The sequence below is a fragment of the Coregonus clupeaformis genome, chromosome 1 (assembly GCF_020615455.1).
Source record: "Coregonus clupeaformis isolate EN_2021a chromosome 1, ASM2061545v1, whole genome shotgun sequence".
NCBI classification, from domain to species: domain Eukaryota; kingdom Metazoa; phylum Chordata; class Actinopteri; order Salmoniformes; family Salmonidae; genus Coregonus; species Coregonus clupeaformis.
Window position 1 is genome coordinate 50994172 of NC_059192.1, and position 21358 is coordinate 51015529.

The 21358-nt window shown below is 43.7% G+C and overlaps 1 pseudogene; it reads left to right on the top strand.

Annotated features, from left to right (window-relative positions):
• Positions 1–21358, top strand: part of LOC121570206 — a 167232-nt pseudogene that overhangs the window by 51724 nt on the left and 94150 nt on the right.

Genomic DNA, 21358 nt, shown 5'->3' on the forward strand with positions numbered 1-21358 from the left:
GCGGTCATTATAAGCAATGATTTAAAGGAAGTGCTAGTAACCCGTTGCTGAGCTAAAACAGTGTGATCAGTGTGTCTGTTGTGTGTTTGGCCCCACAGGACCATGACCTCGTGATGACACTGGGTTGAACCAGATCAACCTGGCTGAGCCTGGACAGTACCCGATGCCGGACCTCAGCGCTGAGGAGCAGGCCGTCATCCTGGGAAGCTGGTAAGACAACACCGCCATTGCGTCCAATATGAACTAGTTAAGTCTGTCACCTAACCGATCTACACGTACAGGGTTGGACTAGTACTCAAAGAAATAAGTAACACAATCGTTATAAAAATCATAGAACTATGATTTGTATCTATGAATATTACTCTTCTAGTCGATCTAGAGTAGTAGTATGTTTATTTTTATTTTGCATTGTCAAGTGGTCGATAGTGTGTGTTATGAGTTAATAACAAAGACTATGCTATGCTAACTATAATACAATGCGCCACCCACGCAGTGGGTGTTGATAGTATGCCTTGCGTGCCTGTACACCGTTGTATTGCTAACTGAAGTGTCTGGTTATTAAAAGTAGTTAAACCCTAGGCCCTGGTTTGTCATTCATCAAGGACACATGACATCACCCTGTAAATGCATCATACTCCAGCCAGCTCAATGAATATACCCCCAATGGTCAAAATAGTCTATCAAGACTGTTCCATTGGGAGACTAGATATAAAGGGCTAGGAGGCCATTGTGTGTGGAATACAGTTCACCTTATTGACACTGACGAGAACAAATTGATGAACATACCTATTACCTACTTAACCTATAGCAATCAAGATGACAGGGGCAAAAATAATTTTGTTGAATGCAGTTCTTACTCATTACATACAATTTACACAATCCTTCAACAGTGATAAATCAGCAACCCCGTCATCCTCCTATGACCCATTGATATAGTGGAATATACAGTACATTATTCAGACCCCTTGACTTTTTCCACATTTTGTTAAGTTACAGCCTTATTCTAAAATTGATTAAATATTTGTTTTTCTACATCAAGCTACACACAATAATCCATAATGACAAAACGAAAACAGGTGTTTAGAAATTTCTGCAAATGTATAATAATAATAATAATAATAAAAAACTGAAATAACTTATTTACGTAAGTATTCAGACCTTTACTATTAGACTCTAAATTGAGCTCAGGGGCATCCTGTTTCTGTTGATCATCCTTGATGTTTCTACAACTTGATTGGAGTCCATCTGTGGTAAATAAAATTGATTGGACATGATTTGGAAAGGCACACACCTGTCTATATAAGGTCCCACAGTTGACAGTGCATGTCAGAGCAAAAACCAAGCCGTGAGGTCGAAGGAATTGTCCGTAGAGCTCCGAGACAGGATTGTGTCGAGGCACAGATCTGAGGAAGGGTACCAAAACATTTCTACAGCATTGACGGTCCCCAAGAACACAGTGGCCTCCATCATTCTTAAATGGAAGAAGTTTGGAACCACCAAGACTCTTCCTAGAGCTGGCCGCCCGGCCAAACTGAGCAATCGGGGGAGAAAGGCCTTGGTCAGGGAGGTGAACAAGAACCCGATGGTCACTGTGATAGAGCTCCAGAGTTCCTCTGTGGAGATGGGAGAACCTTCCAGAAGGACAACCATCTCTGCAGCACTCCACCAATCAGGCCTTTATGGTAGTGTGGCCAGACAGAAGCCACTCCTTAGTAAAAGGCACATGACTGCCCGCTTGGAATTTGCCAAAAGGCACCTAAAGGACTCAGACCATGAGAAACAAGATTCTCTGGTCTGATGAAACCAAGATTGAACTCTTTGGCCTGAATGCCAAGCGTCACGTCTGGAGGAAACCTGGCACCATCCCTACAGTGAAGCATGGTGGTGGCAGCATCATGCTATGGGGACTCGGAGACTAGTCAGGATTGAGGGAAAGATGAACGGAGCAAAGTACAGAGTGATCCTCGATGGAAACCTGCTCTGGAGCGCTCAGGACCTCAGACTGGCGCGAATGTTCACCTTCCAACAGGACAATGTCCCTAAGGACACAGCCAAGACAACGCAGGAGTGGCTTTGGGACAAGTTTCTGAATGTCCTTGATTGGCCCAGCCAGAGCCCGGACTTGAACCTGATCGAACATCTCTGGAGAGACCTGAAAATAGCTGTGCAGTGACGCTCCCCATCCAACCTGACAGAGCTTGAGAGGATTTGCAGAGAAGAATGGGAGAAACTCCCCAAATACAGGTGTGCCAAGTTTGTAGCGTCATACCCAAGACTCAAGGCTGTAATCGCTGCTAAAGGTGCTTCAACAAAGTACTGAGTAAAGGGTCTGAATACTTATGTTAATGGGGCAGCAGGGAGCTTAGTGGTTAAGAGCGTTGTGCCAGTAACTGAAAGGTCGCTGGTTCTAATCCCCGAGCCGACTAGGTGAAAAATCTGTCGATGTGCCCTTGATCAATTGCTCCTGTAAGTCGCTCTGGATAAGAGTGTCTGCTAAATGACCAATTTATTTATTTATTAATGTGATATTTCTGTTTTTTAATTTATTTTTATACATTTGCAAAAATGTGTAAAACCAGTTTTTGCTTTGTCATTGTGGGGCATTGTGTGTAGATTGATGAGATAAAAAACAATGTAATCCATTTTAGAATATGACTGTAACGTAACAAAGTGGAAAAAGTCAATGGGTCTGAATACTTTCCGAATGCGCTGTATTCATACCCTTGACTTATTCCACATTTTGTGTTACAGCCTGTATTCAAAGGATAAAAAATATATATAATAACACCCATCTACACACAATACCGCATAATGACAAAGTGAAAACATTTTTAGAAATGTTTGCAAGTTGATTGAAAATAAAATACAGAAATATATACATATATATACATATATAAAGTGAATGGAAATCAAATTTATCAACCCATGGAGGTCTGGATTTGGAGTCACCCTCAAAATTAAAGTGGAAAACCACACTACAGGCTGATCCAACTTTGATGTAATGTCCTTAAAACAAGTCAAAATGAGGCTCAGTAGTGTGTGTGGCCTCCATGTGCCTGTATGACCTCCCTACAACGCCTGGGCATGCTCCTGATGAGGTGGCGGATGGTCTCCTGAGGGATCTCCTCCCAGACCTGGACTAAAGCATCCGCCAACTCCTGGACAGTCTGTGGTGCAACGTGGTGTTGGTGGATGGAGTGAGACATGATGTCCCAGATGTGCTCAATTGGATTCAGGTCTGGGGAACGGGCGGGCCAGTCCATAGCATCAATGCCTTCCTCTTGCAGGAACTGCTGACACACTCCAGCCACATGAGGTCTAGCATTGTCTTGCATTAGGAGGAACCCAGGGCCAACCGCACCAGCATATGGTCTCACAAGGGGTCTGAGGATCTCATCTCGGTACCTAATGGCAGTCAGGCTACCTCTGGCGAGCACATGGAGGGCTGTGCGGCCCCCCAAAGAAATGCCACCCCACACCATGACTGTCCCACCGCCAAACCGGTCATGCTGGAGGATGTTGCAGGCAGCAGAACGTTCTCCACGGCGTCTCCAGACTCTGTCACATGTGCTCAGTGTGAACCTGCTTTCATCTGTGAAGAGCACAGGGCGCCAGTGGCGAATTTGCCAATCTTGGTGTTCTCTGGCAAATGCCAAACGTCCTGCACAGTGTTGGGCTGTAAGCACAACCCCCACCTGTGGAGGTCGGGCCCTCATACCACCCTCATGGAGTCTGTTTCTGACCGTTTGAGCAGACACATGCACATTTGTGGCCTGCTGGAGGTCATTTTGCAGGGCTCTGGCAGTGCTCCTCCTGATCTTCCTTGCACAAAGGCGGAGGTAGCAGTCCTGCTGCTGGGTTGTTGCCCTCCTACGGCCTCCTCCACGTCTCCTGATGTACTGGCCTGTCTCCTGGTAGCGCCTCCATGCTCTGGACACTACGCTGACAGACACAGCAAACCTTCTTGCCACAGCTCGCATTGATGTGCCATCCTGGATGAGCTGCACTACCTGAGCCACTTGTGTGGGTTGTAGACTCCGTCTCATGCTACCACTAGAGTGAAAGCACCGCCAGCATTCAAAAGTGACCAAAACATCAGCCAGGAAGCATAGGAACTGAGAAGTGGTCTGTGGTCACCACCTGCAGAACCACTTCTTTATTGGGGGTGTCTTGCTAATTGCCTATAATTTCCACCTGTTGTCTATTCCATTTGCACAACAGCATGTGAAATTTATTGTCGATCAGTGTTGCTTCCTAAGTGGACAGTTTGATTTCACAGAAGTGTGATTGACTTGGAGTTACATTGTGTTGTTTAAGTGTTCCCTTAATTTTTTTGAGCAGTGGACTTTACGTAAGTATTCACACCCGAGTCATTACTTTGTAGAAGCACCTTTGGCAGCAATTATAACTGTGAGTCTTTCTGGGTAAGTCTCCAAGAGCTTTCCACACCTGGATTGTGCAGCATTAGCCCATAATACTTTTCAAAATTCTTAACCCTCTGTCAAATTTGTTGTTGATCATTGCTAGACAACCATTTTCAGGTCTTGCCATAGATTTAAGTAGATTTAAGTCAAACTCGGCCACTCAGGAACATTCACCTGTTTCTTGGTAAGCAACCCCAGTGTAGATTTGGCCTTTTGTTTTAGGTTATTGTCCTGCTGAAAGGTGAATTAATCTCCCAGTGTCTGGTGGAAAGCAGACTAAACCAAGTTTTCCTCTAGAATTTTGCCTGTGCTTAGCTACACCCCGTTTCTTTTTTATCCTGAAAAACTCCCCAGTCCTTAACAATTACAAGCATACCCATAACATGATGCTGTCACCACAATACTTGAAAATATGGAGAGTGGTACTCCGTAATGTGTTATATTAGATATGCCCCAAACATAACACTTTTCAGTATTCAGAACAAAAAGTGAATCGCTTTGCCACATTTTTTATAGCATTACTTTAGTGCCTTGTTGCAAACAGGATGATTTTGTCTGTACAGCATCCCTTCTTTTCACTCTGTCAATTAGATTAGTATTGTGGAGTAACTACAATGTTGTTGATCCGTCCTCAGTTTTCTCCTATCACGGCCAATAAACTCTGTAACTGTTTTAAAGTCACCATTGGCATCATGGTGAAATCACTGAGCGGTTTACTTCCTGTCCGGCAACTGAGTTAGGAAGGACGCATGTTTCTTTGTAGTAACTGGGTGTATTGATACACCATCCAAAGTGTAATTAATAACTTCACCATGCTCAAAGGGATATTCCTTGTCTGCTTTTTTATTTTGCGAGGCATTGGAAAACCTCCTGGTCTTTGTGGTTGAATCTGTGTTTGAAATTCCCTGCTCAACAGTGGGACCTTACAGATTATTGTGTGTGTGGGGTACAGAGATGAGGTGGTTATTCAAAAATCATGTTAAACACTATTATTGCACACAGTGAGTCCATACATCTTAATATGTGACTTGTTAAGCAAATTTTTGCTCCTGAACTTGCCGTAACAAAGGGGTTGAATACTTATTGACTCAAGACATTTCAGCTTTTCATTTTTTATTAATTTGTAAACATTTCTAAAAACATAATTCCACTTTGACATTATGGGGTATTGTGTAGGCCAGTCACAAAAAAAGTTTAATTTAATCCATTTTAAATTCAGGCTGTAACACAACAAAATGTGGAAAAAGTCAAGGGGTGTGAATACTTTCTGAAGGCAATGTATGTAAGGTTAGTCAAGGAGAAAGGTTAGGTAGCCCAGGTTCTATTTCAAATACTTGTTTTGATGTCTCACTACGGGATACGACAGGGCATGCCCATAGGCTCGACGTAACCAATCGAATGGTGTCTGTTGGAGACAGACAGGTTGAGTGGCGAATTAGGTGAGCCCCTCTATAAAGGGAGCCACTCGTCCGCCAAACTGCTGGTCATTCTCGCCTCTCTTCCTTGCGGAAGTGACTGCGTTCACTAAAGCTCTCCTCAGCACGACTAGATTTCTGGCTTCGTAATGATCCGTTAACACTACCGAACTTAGGACTTCAGTTCTTGTCGATTTGTGTTGAGTACCGACCGAAAGGTTTTGCTCTGAGTGTAATTTATTTTCTACTTGTCAGTCTCTGTTTAGCTATCACCACATGGCTAGCTATCGAGATTTGCACTTTGTTGGCATTGACATCCAGGGCATGGAGGAATTGGGATTCGGCAAGCCTCTGGTGGTCGAGCCTTCACTGGCTAGTCACCTCAAACCCAGTGCCTCGTCAATGACCGGCACTGCTCTCCCTAGGAAAGCGGAGCGTTTACCGCCTCCATATTCCAAAAGGTCTACATTGCTGCGGCACGTTCTGTATGGGCGTTGAACGTAACATCCCTACTGCTGGCGTACCAGGCCGATTTGCTCGAGATGAGCACTCTCTTAGTCAAAGGCACAGCCAACCAAGACCAATGGGACGAGATCTGCGTCGTTGCGGATTGCAACCTCCGAGCCTCTAGGGGCGCAATCCAGGGTGGTTTCAACTGCGAGGGGCGATTCAGAAGCTTGCTTACTAGAGCAGGAAATCTCCTCTCTATTAAGCAATGGGGGATCAGAGCCATCAATACTTCTACTCCCGGTAGTTCCTGGTTCCCAAAGGGGGGGGCGCATACGCCCCATTCTGGACCTATTGACCCTCAACAGCTTTCTGAGAAAGTACACGTTCCGTATGCTTACGCTCAACGTGCTGTGCCGCTCTGTTCGTCGAGGCGACTGGTTCACTTCAGTCGACCTGCAGGATGCTTATTTTCACCTAAGTGGTCCTGCCAGCACACAGGAGCTCCCTGTTTCTTCAACAAGTGTGTAGAGGCAGCTCTAGCACCCCTGAGAACCAAGGGGCTAAGCGTCTCAGCCCACATAGATGATTACCTGCTTAGCAAGTGGTATGAGACAGCTTTCCTTGTACCCACCTCACCAAGTTAGGGTTCAAGATAAATCAGAAAAAGAGCTGTTTGGTACGCACAGAGAATACCTAGGCGTCAAGCTGCATTCTCTCTCTTATCGGGCTACACTATGGGACGGCCGTCATTCTGACAGTGCCGGTCATGCTCAGAGTGTGTCTGAGTGCTGGGGTTGATGGCATCTACCATCTTAGTAATACCACTGGGACTGCTGAGAATTAGAGGTTTTCAGCATTGGGTGGCTGCCTTGCGCTTGTGTCAACAACGACACCGCAATCAACAGATAGTGGTGACCCAGGACTGTCTTTCTGCTCTCCGTCACGAGAGGAGCCCCTCGATCTTCTTCTCTGGCATTCCCAACAAGTGACATTAATAGGGGATCATAGCTTTCACCTGGTCAGTCTATGTCATGGAAAGAGGAGGTGTTCTTTAATGTTTGTATACTCAGTGTATAGGCTTGGACAATAACACAGTTGGGAAACATCTTCTGTTGTGTCGTTTCATGAAGGGTGAGCGTCATTTACACCCAGTCTCCAAGCCTTTAGCCCCATCTTCGGACCTGTATTGTGCTTGAGGCGATTTCTCAGGAATCTTTTGAGATGCTGGAAAGCGTGGAGTTGAAATCTCTCCAAGACTGCTTTGCTGATTGCCCTTACATCTGCAAAGCGAGCAAGTGAGTGAGTTGCACGCCCTCAGTCCATCATTCGTGCCTACAGTTTTCCCCAGGATTTTCCAAGGTAATGCTGTTATTCAACCCCGCCTTAATGCATAAGGTCAGCGGCAATTGCAATTGTCTCGCCTCCAACCGCCGCTCTTCAACTCTACGGAAGAAGGGCATCTCCACCGTTGACATGTTGCACATCTACTTGCATAGAATGAGAGCATGGCACAAGCGTGACCAACTGTCTCTCGTAAATGGTTATATCCATTGGATAGTGGAGGTTATTACAGTGGGGAAAAATAGTATTTAGTCAGCCACCAATTGTGCAAGTTCTCCCACTTAAAAAGATGAGAGGCCTGTAATTTTCATCATAGGTACACGTCAACTATGACAGACAAAATGAGAAAAAAAATTCAGAAAATCACATTGTAGGATTTTTTATGAATTTATTTGCAAATTATGGTGGAAAATAAGTATTTGGTCAATAACAAAAGTTTCTCAATACTTTGTTATATACCCTTTGTTGGCAATGACACAGGTCAAACGTTTTCTGTAAGTCTTCACAAGGTTTTCACACACTGTTGCTGGTATTTTGGCCCATTCCTCCATGCAGATCTCCTCTAGAGCAGTGATGTTTTGGGGCTGTCGCTGGGCAACACAGACTTTCTACTCCCTCCAAAGATTTTCTATGGGGTTGAGATCTGGAGACTGGCTAGGCCACTCCAGGACCTTGAAATGCTTCTTATGAAGCCACTCCTTCGTTGCCCGGGCGGTGTGTTTGGGATCATTGTCATGCTGAAAGACCCAGCCACGTTTCATCTTCAATGCCCTTGCTGATGGAAGGAGGTTTTCACTCAAAATCTCACGATACATGGCCCCATTCATTCTTTCCTTTACACGGATCAGTCGTCCTGGTCCCTTTGCAGAAAAACAGCCCCAAAGCATGATGTTTCCACCCCCATGCTTGACAGTAGGTATGGTGTTCTTTGGATGCAACTCAGCATTCTTTGTCCTCCAAACATGACGAGTTGAGTTTTTACCAAAAAGTTATATTTTGGTTTCATCTGACCATATGACATTCTCCCAATCCTCTTCTGGATCATCCAAATGCACTCTAGCAAACTTCAGACGGGCCTGGACATGTACTGGCTTAAGCAGGGGGACACGTCTGGCACTGCAGGATTTGAGTCCCTGGCGGCGTAGTGTGTTACTGATGGTAGGCTTTGTTACTTTGGTCCCAGCTCTCTGCAGGTCATTCACTAGGTCCCCCGTGTGGTTCTGGGATTTTTGCTCACCGTTCTTGTGATCATTTTGACCCCACGGGGTGAGATCTTGCGTGGAGCCCCAGATCGAGGGAGATTATCAGTGGTCTTGTATGTCTTCCATTTCCTAATAATTGCTCCCACAGTTGATTTCTTCAAACCAAGCTGCTTACCTATTGCAGATTCAGTCTTCCCAGCCTGGTGCAGGTCTACAATTTTGTTTCTGGTGTCCTTTGACAGCTCTTTGGTCTTGGCCATAGTGGAGTTTGGAGTGGGACTGTTTGAGGTTGTGGACAGGTGTCTTTTATACTGATAACAAGTTCAAACAGGTGCCATTAATACAGGTAACGAGTGGAGGACAGAGGAGCCTCTTAAAGAAGAAGTTACAGGTCTGTGAGAGCCAGAAATCTTGCTTGTTTGTAGGTGACCAAATACTTATTTTCCACCATAATTTGCAAATAAATTCATTAAAAATCCTACAATGTGATTTTCTTGATTTTTTTATTCTCAATTTGTCTGTCATAGTTGACGTGTACCTATGATGAAAATTACAGGCCTCTCTCATCTTTTTAAGTGGGAGAACTTGCACAATTGGTGGCTGACAAAATACTTTTTTCCCCACTGTATATTAACTTTAATAATAGCAAGGGTTTACAGCCCCCGGCAGGCCTGAGGGCTCATTCCACCAGAGGTTTGCCTACCTCTTGGGCACTGTTCAAAGGCATCTCTTTACAAGAGGTTTGTGAGGCGGCATGTTGAGCCACCCCTCATACTTTTGAGGTTTTACCGACTGGACGTCACTGCACCTTCATTGGCGCATACTGTCCTCAGTGTGGGAGCCTCTGAGGGGTGATGCTGTTGGAAGTACCCTGGCTTCGGAGAGCATGTCTGCGTTACGGCAGTTGGCCATATCCCATAGTGAGACATCTAAACAAGTATTCCAAATGGAACTCATGTTTACTTACGTAACCTGCTGCAGTTTGTCCCCTCATCTCCCTCCCTGCAAAGCGCTAGGCCCTAGAGGAGACTCATTGCACATTGGAGCTCATTGACCCTATGGTGCCGAGCAGGGTTTACAGTAGCCGGTAATTGCCTGCTTTTGGCCCCTCAAAAATAAAAAGTATGCTTTTATAAGCCCAGTCGTTGCACAACAATTCTAAATGCAATCACCCTCTGAATGGCACACATACACAATCCATGTCTCAATTGTCTCAAGGCTTAAAAATACTTCTTTAACCTGTCTCTTCCCCTTCTTCTTCACCGATTTTGAAGTGACATCAATAAGGGATCATAGCTTTAACCTGGTCAATCTGTCATGTTCCTAATGTTTTGTGCACTCGGTGTATATGCTTAAATGTCCATTGCAGTCAAAAATGTTTTTTAAATATATTTACACACTATGAAGTTGGAATAATACTGTGAAATTGTGAAAATTATGATAATGCCCTTTTAGTGTAAGAGCTGTTTGAAAAGACAGCTTGAAATCTCAGCATGTTTTGGTTGGATGGAGCTTTGGCCTTTCCATGGTGACATCACCATGGGATAAATTATTCTGAACATAAATATAAACTAAACATGTAATGTGTTGGTCCCATGTTTTATGAGCTGAAATAAAAGATCCCAGAAATGTTCCATATGCACAAAAGGTATTTATCTAAAATTTGTTCACAAATTTGTTTACATCACTGTTAGTGAGCATTTCTCCTTTACAAGATAATCCAACTACCTGACAGGTGTGGCATATCAAGAAGCTGATTAAACAGCATGATCATTACACAGGTGCATCTTGTGCTGGGGACAATGACAGGCCACTCTAAAACGTGCAGTTTTGTCACACAACACAATGCCACAGATGTCTCAGGTTTTGAGGGAGCATGCAATTGGCATGCTGACTGCAGGAATGTCCACCAGAGCTGTTGCCAAATAATTTAATGTTCATTTCTCTACCATAAGCTTCCTTCAACGTTGTTTTAGAGAATTTGGCAGGACGTCCAACCATTTCCCTTTCTGGGGAAAAACCCATTCTGATTGGCTGGGCCTGGCTCCCCAGTGGGTGGGCCTATGCCCACCCATGGCTGCGCCCCTGCCCAGTGATGTGAAATCCATAGACTAGGTCCTAATGAATTTATTTCAAATGACTGATTTCCTTATATGAACTGTAACTCAGTAAATTCGTTGAAATTGTTGCATGTTGCGTTTTATATTTTTGTTCAGTATAGTTAATAGACCAATAAGAAAGAGTTCCAAACCTCTCTGCCAATAACAGCTCGTTCTGAGTTTCCCCCTCCGCACTCAGACCACTCCCAGACAAGTCCTAGCAAAATTATTGCTTGAGAAATAAGTTTATTTTGGACCATTTTAATTGAAAACAATCATCACAGTAAGGTACTTAATCTTTACCCCGATATTATTTGATATTGAGATAAAATTTTCTGTATTGGACCCCCACCCAATACTTCTAACGTTTTAGAGATGGCTGGTTTTGATGCCATACCTCTGACTTGAGAGGTTGCAAAAGAAACAGATCATTTCTATTGCACCAAGTCAAATGGCACAGATTCAATAGTATAAATGTGTGCATTCTTCACACGCTCACATACTTGATCCCACACACTGCGTAGAGTATTGGGAGTCCACCTCCAGCCCTGTGCTCCCCTTCGCATCCCCAGGCATAGTGTATCAGTGAGTTCACGCCGCTCCACTGAGCTTTGGGAATGTGTCCCAGTCTGGAATATCCCTTCCCTGGACTTGGGCTCCTGCCATTCCTGGCGACCTGGAAACTCCTAGTAACACCCCTAAAACCAGCAACACCCCCGCCAGCTAAATAAAAAATTAACTATCTTGCAACACAGTGCAGTCTATGGCTCAGTTGGTAGAGCATGGCACCTGCAACGCCAGGATCGTGGGTTCCCGCTAGGGCCACCCACATGAAAATGTATGCATGCATGACTGTATGTCATTTTGGATAAAGGCGTGACATACAGTAAATTATTGTTATATTTGATGTCAATGGCACTGGCTGGTATTGGTTTCCTTACATATGAGATGAACCTGAAGGACTGGACCAGCCTGTCCTAAGCCCACTGTTTCCATCCTCCTCCTACGGTCTACCCATTATGGACCTGTGGACTACAAGCCTGATGCCAGAAAACAATTACAGACTGGAATTCTGTCAGCAAATTCTCGTTTGTAGAGCTCCTGGCCAGATATTCCCTATTTGCAATTATTCAGTGACTGTTCTAGAAGGTTCTAATAATAATTAGCATTAAGGGTCTCTGTCCTTCTTAACTGGGGAGTAAGTTGACCTTTTTTAATAAACAACAAACTGTTCTCATATAACTTGGCTCAGCTCCATTAAATTAGGAAATTCTGTAATGTTATGTGTAATCAAAAGTTCACAATCAACCATAAATACTAAATACGTGAAATTGCTTGTTTTTGGTTAGATCGTGTGATGTGGCAGAGGAAACCATAACAGCCGTTGAAAAGGAATGAAATATGTAAATATGTTTTGCTGGTTTGGTGTGGTACATGATTTATTGTATTTAAAATTCCTCTATAATGTGACCATATTCATTTAGGACCTCTGAAGGGTTCCAAGAGAACCCTGCGAACTCTGTGGCTTTCCCACAGGTCACCTCCTACACTCTCTCACACAAACACACACAGAGAGAGAGAGCAACATTTCACACTGTTTTCATCACGACACAACCAAAAATGACAAGAGAAACAATTTATTCTGAAATCAATCGCCCCTCAGATGGTGCAGTGTTGTAGATGAATGGTCTCAGGAAAGCCCTTTCTATCATAACAGGCTATTCTGTCTAATGGCCAATGCACTGATGGGTCATCAGCGATAGAAGGTTGGCACTTGACCGTTAATAAATCAATACGGAGGGGAAAAAATCCAGTCTCAACATCTTGATAAAACACTGCAATCAATCGGAGGAGAGCAGAGACAAGCTCCATGTTGATTACAGTGTGTCGTGTCTCTGTCTTACAGCACTGATTTCCAGAAGAACAACCCCATCCATAAGCTGACTGAAGAAGAGCTCCTGGCCTTCACCTCTGTAAGTCCTGTCTCACCATGTTTAGTTTTAGCACTTCCTCTGTAAAATGTCTCGCATGTCCTCTATTAAGAAACTTTGCTCCCCCTCTCTTCTAAAGGGGACATTTTGCTTTGAGCGATCCATCACTAACCACAGCAACCGTTTCATATTAAGTCCCTTGTGTATTTGGTTACGAGTAAGGGGGGGGTTGTGGGAGTCGCAGAATTATCGGAATCTAAGATATGTTGGCAGCTGATGAGAGAAGAAGCAGCCTCATCTCTGTCACCCTCCTTTTATTTTTCCCTCCCTCCCTAATGCGGGGGTCATGTCCCCTCATCTCACCAGGAGGGAAGTATCATTTCCGCTCCACTCAGCCCTCCCCCACAGCGGGCGCCAGCTTCTCCGCTCCTGCTCAGTGCTCTACACACTCCCTGACATCTCCAGCATTCTTTGTATGCTGTTTGTGTTATTACAGACCAATGCCAAACAATCCTACTGCTTCACTCAACATCTAAACCTTTAATGCATTGCACTAGCTTCTTGTTCACGACCTATGCCCTTACGTCTACTCTAAGCTTCCCCTTTTGCTCCCCCAGCCTTGTCCTCTCCCCCAGATCAGTGTCTGAGAGGTGTGTACTGCTTTGGCTCTCTGCTCTCGTCTGTGTTTCACTGCAGGAGTTGTAAAGGAGAGGAACACAAGTGCCGTGCTTTGGCTGCTTTTGTTGTCAAAGCAAGTTAATATTTCCCCTTTTTTGTCCACTGACAAGGCAAATCACAGAGGTGTGTGTCTGAGTGTTTTTCTGTTTGGAATAAAGAAACAGTCACAACACAACTGATTGGCTCAAACGCATTAAGAAGGAAAGAAATTACACAAATTAACTTTTAACAAGGCACACCTGTTAATTTAAATGCATTCCAGGTGACTACCTCATGAAGCTGGTTGAGAGAATGCCAAGAGTGTGCAAAGCTGTCATCAAGACAAAGGCTGACTACTTTGAAGAATCTCAAATGTAAAATATATTTTGATTTGTTTAACACTTTTTGGTTACTACATGATTCCATATATGTTATTTCATAGTTCTGATGTATTCACTATTATTCTACAATGTAGAAAATAGTAAAAAATTAAGAAAAACCCTTGAATGAGTAGGTGTGTCCAAACTTTTGACTGGTAGTGTGTGTGTGTGTGTGTGTGTCTATATCAAACATTGCATTCGGAAAGTATTCAGACCCCTTGACTTTTTCCACCTTTTGTTACGTTACAGCCTTAATCTAAAATGGATTAAATAAATAAAAAATTCTCATCAATATACACACAATACCCCATAGTGATAAAGTGAAAACAGGTTTTTAGAAATGTTTGCAAATGTAAAAAAATAAATAAAAGATACCTTATTTACATAGATATTCAGACCCTTCGCTATGAGGCTCGAAATTGAGCTCAGGTGCATCCTGTTTCCATTGATCATCTTTGAGATGTTTCTACAACTTGATTGAAGTCCACCTGTGGTAAATTAAATTGATTGGACATTATTGGGAAAGGCACACACATTACATTTACATTTTAGTCATTTAGCAGACGCTCTTATCCAGAGCGACTTACAGTTAGTGAATGCACACACCTGTCTATATAAGGTCCCACAGTTGACAGTGCATGGCAGAGCAAAAACCAAGCCATGAGGTCGAAGGAATTGTCCGTAGAGCTCCGAGACAGGATTGTGTCGAGGCACAGATCTGTGGAAGGGTACCAAAAAATGTCTGCAGCATTGAAGGTCCCTAAGAACACAGTGGCCTCCATCATTCTTAAATGGAAGAAGTTTGGAACCATCAAGACTCTTCCTAGAGCTGGCCGCCTGGCCAAACTGAGCAATCGGAGGAGAAGGGCCTTGGTCAGGGAGGTGACCAAGAACCTGATGGTCACTGACAGAGCTCCAGAGTTCCTCTGTGGAGATGGGAGAACCTTCCAGAAGGACAATCATCTCTGCAGCACTCCACCAAATCAGGCCTTTATGGTAGAGTGGCCAGACTGAAGCCACTCCTCAGTAAAAGGCACATGACAGCCCACTTGGAGTTTGCCAAAAGGCACCTAAAGACTCTCAGACCATGAGAAACAAGATTCTCTTGTCTGATGAAACCAAGATTGAACTCTTTGGCCTGAATGCCAAGCGTCACGTCTGGAGGAAACCTGGCACCATCCCTACAGTGAAGCATGGTGGTGGCAGCATCTTGCTGTGGGGATGTTTTTCAGCGGCAGGGACTCGGGAGACTAGTCAGGATCGAGGGAAAGATGAACGGAGCAAAGTACAGAGAGATCCTTGATGAAAACCTGCTCCAGAGCGCTCAGGACCTCAGACTGTGGTGAACGTTCACCTTCCAACAGGACAACGACCCTAAGCTCACAGCCAATACAACGCAGGAGTGGCTTCGGGACAAGTCTCTGAATGTCTTTGAGTGGCCCAGCCAGAGCCCGGACTTGAACCCAATCGAGCATCTCTGGAGAGACTTGAAAATAGCTGTGCAGTGACGCTCCCCATCCAACCTGACAGAGTTAGAGGATCTGCAGAGAAGAATGGGAGAAACTCCCCAAATACAGGTGTGCCAAGCTTGTAGCGTCATAACCATGAAGCTTCCAGGCTATAATCGCTGCCAAAGGTGCTTCAACAAAGTACTGAGTAAAGGGTGTAAATGTATACTTTTTTATTTTTAATAAATTTGCATACATTTCAAATAACCTGCATTTGCTTTGTCATTATGGGGTATTTTTAGATTGATGAGGGGAAAAAACAATGTTTTCCATTTTAGAATAAGGCTGTAATGTAACAAAGTGGAAAAAGTGAAGGGGTCTGAATACTTTCCGAATGCACTGTATATGTATACCTCATAATGAATTACATTCTCAAATGTATATGTATACCTTTGCCTATCGATCTATATTTCTCTCTCCCTTTCCCTCTGTCTGTTTACATGCATCTAACTGTCCAGTGTAAGTGAGACCGATATTAGTCAACACTATATTAAGGGATAATTAGCTTGGTTATTGTTTGTGCTTGTCCTCGGTTTCGTTTCCCCCTCTTTCCTGAAGTATTCCCTCTCCGTTTGCCACAGCAACAGAATGCATTTGCATTCATTAGGAGTCCCCCATTGCCTATTATCTGGGGAAAAGCACCGCTAACTCAGGCCCTGATTGAATTGTGATATCTCTATATCCCTGGGATGGGGTGTCGGGGCCCCAGCCTCTGCAGTTCGGCACTGAGCCTCTGTTCTAAGGAGAATGTCTTAAACATACAGGATACGATGCCATCTTTCTCAGCTTTACGTCTTGGAAGTGAATTACTGGAGTGGCTGCCAGCCGATACCTTATACAGACTAGGAGGATGCAGCATCCCACCCACCGTCTGAACCCATAACCTCCCTCTCCCACCAGTCCACTCTGCAGCCCCAGGCTCTGGTGGATGCATGGATACTAAGCACTGCAGAGAACAGGGCTGGGTGCGGTTTCTCACAGCTGTGGTTTTCCATCGTTGTAGCTCTGAAACATTTGCCAAAACTGCAAAACATCCAAAGTCAAGTAAATATATTTTTTTCAACACCCATAAGCTTGTTTCGGAGACGTTCCCCCACTTCGGAGATGTCATGTTCAGTAATCATATAGCCTAGTTGGCCGGCCGAGCGAGTAGCCTTTGGAAGAGCTCTGTGAGGGTAGGGTCCATTCAGGGAAAAGACTGTGCTGGGCTGAAGAAACGTGACAGACAGGAAATTAAAATAAAAATAGAAAATTAATATTCTCTTGAGACTGACCCTGGGGCTGGCGTCGCCAGGGGCCAAAATCTCATTTTGCCGTTTAAAGCTCAGTCTCTCTGGAAAAATAATCACTAACTTTCTGAGTTCTGTGAATTTATCATATGCTTTCTGTGACTATGCGCTGGCATATCTCAGCGTCTGTACCCTGGGCAACTCTTCTCACCAGGTAGGGAGGTGTGTCAGATGATTGGATGGGTCCCACAGCTCTGGTGATACCATCAGTAGCATGTTAACATTGGCCTGGCAAATATTGAAGAGCCTTCTCACTTTTCTTTCCATTTTCTTTCCATGTATAAACCAGGTGATAAGTAGTCACTATCTCCTGCTCCCTATCTAGACCTTTTCAAGGGCATTTGACATTTCTATCCAAATGTTCTTCAACTTTGCCATCAAAAAAAGTATATGCTTGATCATAAATGAACAGCAAGAGCAAAGTGTTATATCTCAAGTCCTGGGGATGAAATATCAAAGTGTTGGATGAAAACACTTCTATCTACCATCAATCAATCCGGGAAAGGTGATCCACAAGTGCCCAATGAATAGACCACCATCACAAGACGGCCATTCTGGAAGAAATCAATGGCTTTTTGTCACTCAAGACTGACAGATCACTGCCATTTTACTGTGGCTCATATTTAAATGCATGGAATGTACATCCTATTTTATGAGGGGGAGGGAGTCCAAGAATAACCTGGCCACTGGTGCATGACGGGAGGTGAGATTCATAATTCACCAGGGACACTGCTTTTTTCTCTTCTTTTAGATGAACTTTTAGAGCAGCTGGAGGAAACTGTAAACGATAGCACAGCTGAGCTAGCACTTCTGCTGAAATTAAACCCCAGATAACTTTTTCACAGCCCTGGTTAAGTGCTGTAAATACCATTTTTAAAATTTTAATTTTGTAGAGTTAAAATGTCTGCTGGTAAATGGAACTGCTCATAATTCCTCATGCTATATGATGAGGAAGTATTCTTAAACTACGTGTGTAGCTGGTTGTGCCGGTATGCATTATCGCAGAAGTTTTCCATTGTTGACTAAGCTCTGTAGGGTCTGTCTGTCATGAACACTGCTCTGTGAACTCATCCATATGATTACAATGTCTATCATTCATTTGAATTTAAAGGTAAGTGCTTATGAACTGCCTGTGTTGAAGTTGAATCACAGCTATTTTAAACATAAGCTGCAAGCGAGCAATAAACTGCACTATCCTATTAAGAAAACAAGAGTAGCACCGTCAGTTGCCTTGAGTTATCGGTACTTGAGAAATTATTTGCTAACAAAGTTCAGTGTAAAATAGTTTTTGCCAGTATGTCTGTAGTTACACCCTTGGAGGTCCCCACGCCATCATTTGATACCTCCCATTGCGATATTACCCAAAAGGTAATGATCCAACAGACCTCCGCCTGAGCACCACTCCCACCACTATGGTGTCTGCTCTGCTCCAAACTTGATCTCATCAACTCCAGCTCCCCTCCTATCTGAGGATAGTAATCTGTTAGTGTGTCCTGGTCTGCTACACTAAGCTGGTGACGTGTTCGATGTTCTGGTCTATAGCCCGGCTGGCGTCGTCAACTGATCCCAACATTGGCTCAGTGCACCTGGACAGCTTTCATGTTTTTCCTCTCTTGTCAGCTCTTCTTGTCTCTTTCTGGCGTTGAGGGCTTGAACTGCCACCCATTGGTGTGTTGTCAAGCTGAGCTGCTTGTGTCAGCGATTTATTTCCTATTATTTTTAGTTTTGGGACTGCCTCTGTGGACCCATGTTTTATTTTCCCACCATTGGAACAATGATGGCTGGCCACGTCATGTGGTCTTGAATTGGGTTGTTTCCCTGTTCCGAATCTCTTTACGCCCCTACTAGGGCTGATCTCACTAACAAAGGCAAGCCAAGGGCAGTGTGTTCCCAACAGGCTCAGTTTGGTGATGCTTACATGAAATATAAAACAGATGGATGTAAAAATAGACATTGTTTCATAGAATACAATGAACATATAGGGCAAAAGTAATTATAGTTTTAGGTCTACATAAACACACACTGCGTGTGTTTATGGGTGTAGATCAGTGGCTGGTGATTCCGGTTCTGGAGACGAGTCAACAAAGGACTCAAATATCAATTTCAGCCCCTGAGGTCCTGTTGTAACACGGTGACTGATATATCCTTTTCATATGATATCATCGGAGCAAAAATGGGTTTGGACCAAAATCTATCAAGCGTTGATGATCCCTGCACTATCCTCTGAGAAATAGCAATTTTCTCCTAAATAAGCTGCTGTCATTGTCATTGCTGTGCAAGTAATTTGTTTCTGCTGAAGGAAATATTTGGTCTGTTTCTCGCTCCACCGCTCCCACGCTCAGCCTGACGCGAGTCGATTGCGGAGGGTTGAGCAAAGGAAGGGGGGGAGAGAAAGAGAGAGAGAGGTGGGAGCACTAATTAATAGGTGAGAAAGTGAGTTAGGCGGTAGCATCCTCCATCTCAGGCTGAAGACATCTGTATTTGCCATACAGCCCTACAGTGACTACTTTTGAGATGTTGTAAAGCGTGGAGAAGTAATTACTTGTGCTAAAAGCCTAAAGCCGCATTTGTGAACCTCAATAGGCCACAGCCATTGATTTGTATATTTGGTAAATGAAATGTCAAGGCAATGGAGATAATTAACTTTTAATTGCAATTGGATTCTTCACGTTTTTTCAAAGTTTAATGACAGCCAAAGGCAGCATTTCAGAATGCCATTTCATTTCAAATAGTGAACAGGTTTTTTTGGAACTGTCGGAGTTCAGTTGTAAATGGATGTTCCACTCAGTAAGTGCTAAGTGATTGCGCACTCCTTTTCCCTGTCACACATAATGCCTATGGGACTTGAAAGACCATGTCTGTTCTTGCTTTAGTTGTCTTTGTAATCTTGAGGATGACATATGGTAAGTGGGTGCGGAAGCAGGTGGTAGGGGTTTATAGTATATTTACTCTAACCGCAGGACCACAGTTCTGGTCAGTGATGAACGTGGTTGATAATGGGTGTCTGGGGATCAGTGGGGGTGTGGACGTAACGTCATCCTTGTTTGTAGGGTTAGGGGTCGACTTCCTTGAAGTGTTGAGGGACCGGAGATGAGTTGATGGAAAACACCTGAATGAGTATTTTTCCTCCCATTGGACCGTCCCTTCCTGACTGTGAGGGATTGATGGGCCACCCCACTGTCCAGATTATGTGAGTGTATCTGTTTTTGTACGCTTGAGCATTTACAAACCAAATGCTTGTTCAATTTGAGGGAACAATACAAGCTTGTTAGAAACTATACAAGCTGTTAGGAAATTATGCTCTAGAAAAGAAACTAACACTTGTCCTCTAAACATTAGAGACATACAGTGGCTTGCGAAAGTATTCAACCCCCTTGGCATTTTTCCTATTTTGCCTTACAACCTGGAATTTAAATGGATTTTTTGGGGGTTTGTATAATTTGATTTACACAACATGCCTACCACTTTGAAGATGCAAAATATTTGTTTATTGTGAAACAAACAAGAAATAAGACAAAAAAACAGAACTTGAGCGTGCATAACTATTCACCCCCAAGGTCAATACTTTGTAGAGCCACCTTTTGCAGCAATTACAGCTGCAAGTCTCTTGGGGTATGCCTCTATAAGCTTGGCACATCTAGCCACTGGGATTTTTGCCCATTCTTCAAGGCAAAACTGCTCCAGCTCCTTCAAGTTGGTGTACAGCATTTTTTATTTATTTATTTTATTTCACCTTTATTTAACCAGGTAAGCCAGTTGAGAACAAGTTCTCATTTACAACTGCGACCTGGCCAAGATAAAGCAAAGCAGTGCGATAAAAACAACAACACAGAGTTACATAAGGGGTAAAACAAAACATAATGTCAAAAATACAACAGAAAATATATATACAGTGTGTGCAAATGTAGCAAGTTATGGAGGTAAGGCAATAAATAGGCTATAGTGCAAAATAATTACAATTAGTATTAACACTGGAATGATAGATGTGCAAGAGATGATGTGCAAATAGAGATACTGGGGTACAAATGAGCAAAATAAATAACAATATAGGGATGAGGTAGTTAGGCGGGCTAATTTCAGATGGGCTGTGTACAGGTGCAGTGATTGGTAAGGTGCTCTGACAACTGATGCTTAAAGTTAGTGAGGGAGATAAGTGTTTCCAGCTTCAGAGATTTTTGCAATTTGTTCCAGTCATTGGCAGCAGAGAACTGGAAGGAATGGCGGCCAAAGGAGGTGTTGGCTTTGGGGATGACCAGTGAGATATACCTGCTGGAGCGGATACTACGGGTGGGTGTTGCTATGGTGACCAATGAGTTAAGATAAGGCGGGGATTTGCCTAGCAGTGATTTATAATAATAAATAAATTGGTCATTTAGCAGACGCTCTTATCCAGAGCGACTTACAGGAGCAATTAGGGTTAAGTGCCTTGCTCAAGGGCACATCGACAGGTTTTTCACCTAGTCGGCTCGGGGATTAGAACCAGCGACCTTTCGGTTACTGGCACAACACTCTTAACCACTAAGCTACCTTGGGTTTGGCGACGAATATGTAGTGAGGACCAGCCAACAAGAGCGTACAGGTCACAGTGGTGGGTAGTATATGGGGCTTTGGAGACAAAACGGATGGCACTGTGATAGACTACATCCAATTTGCTGAGTAGAG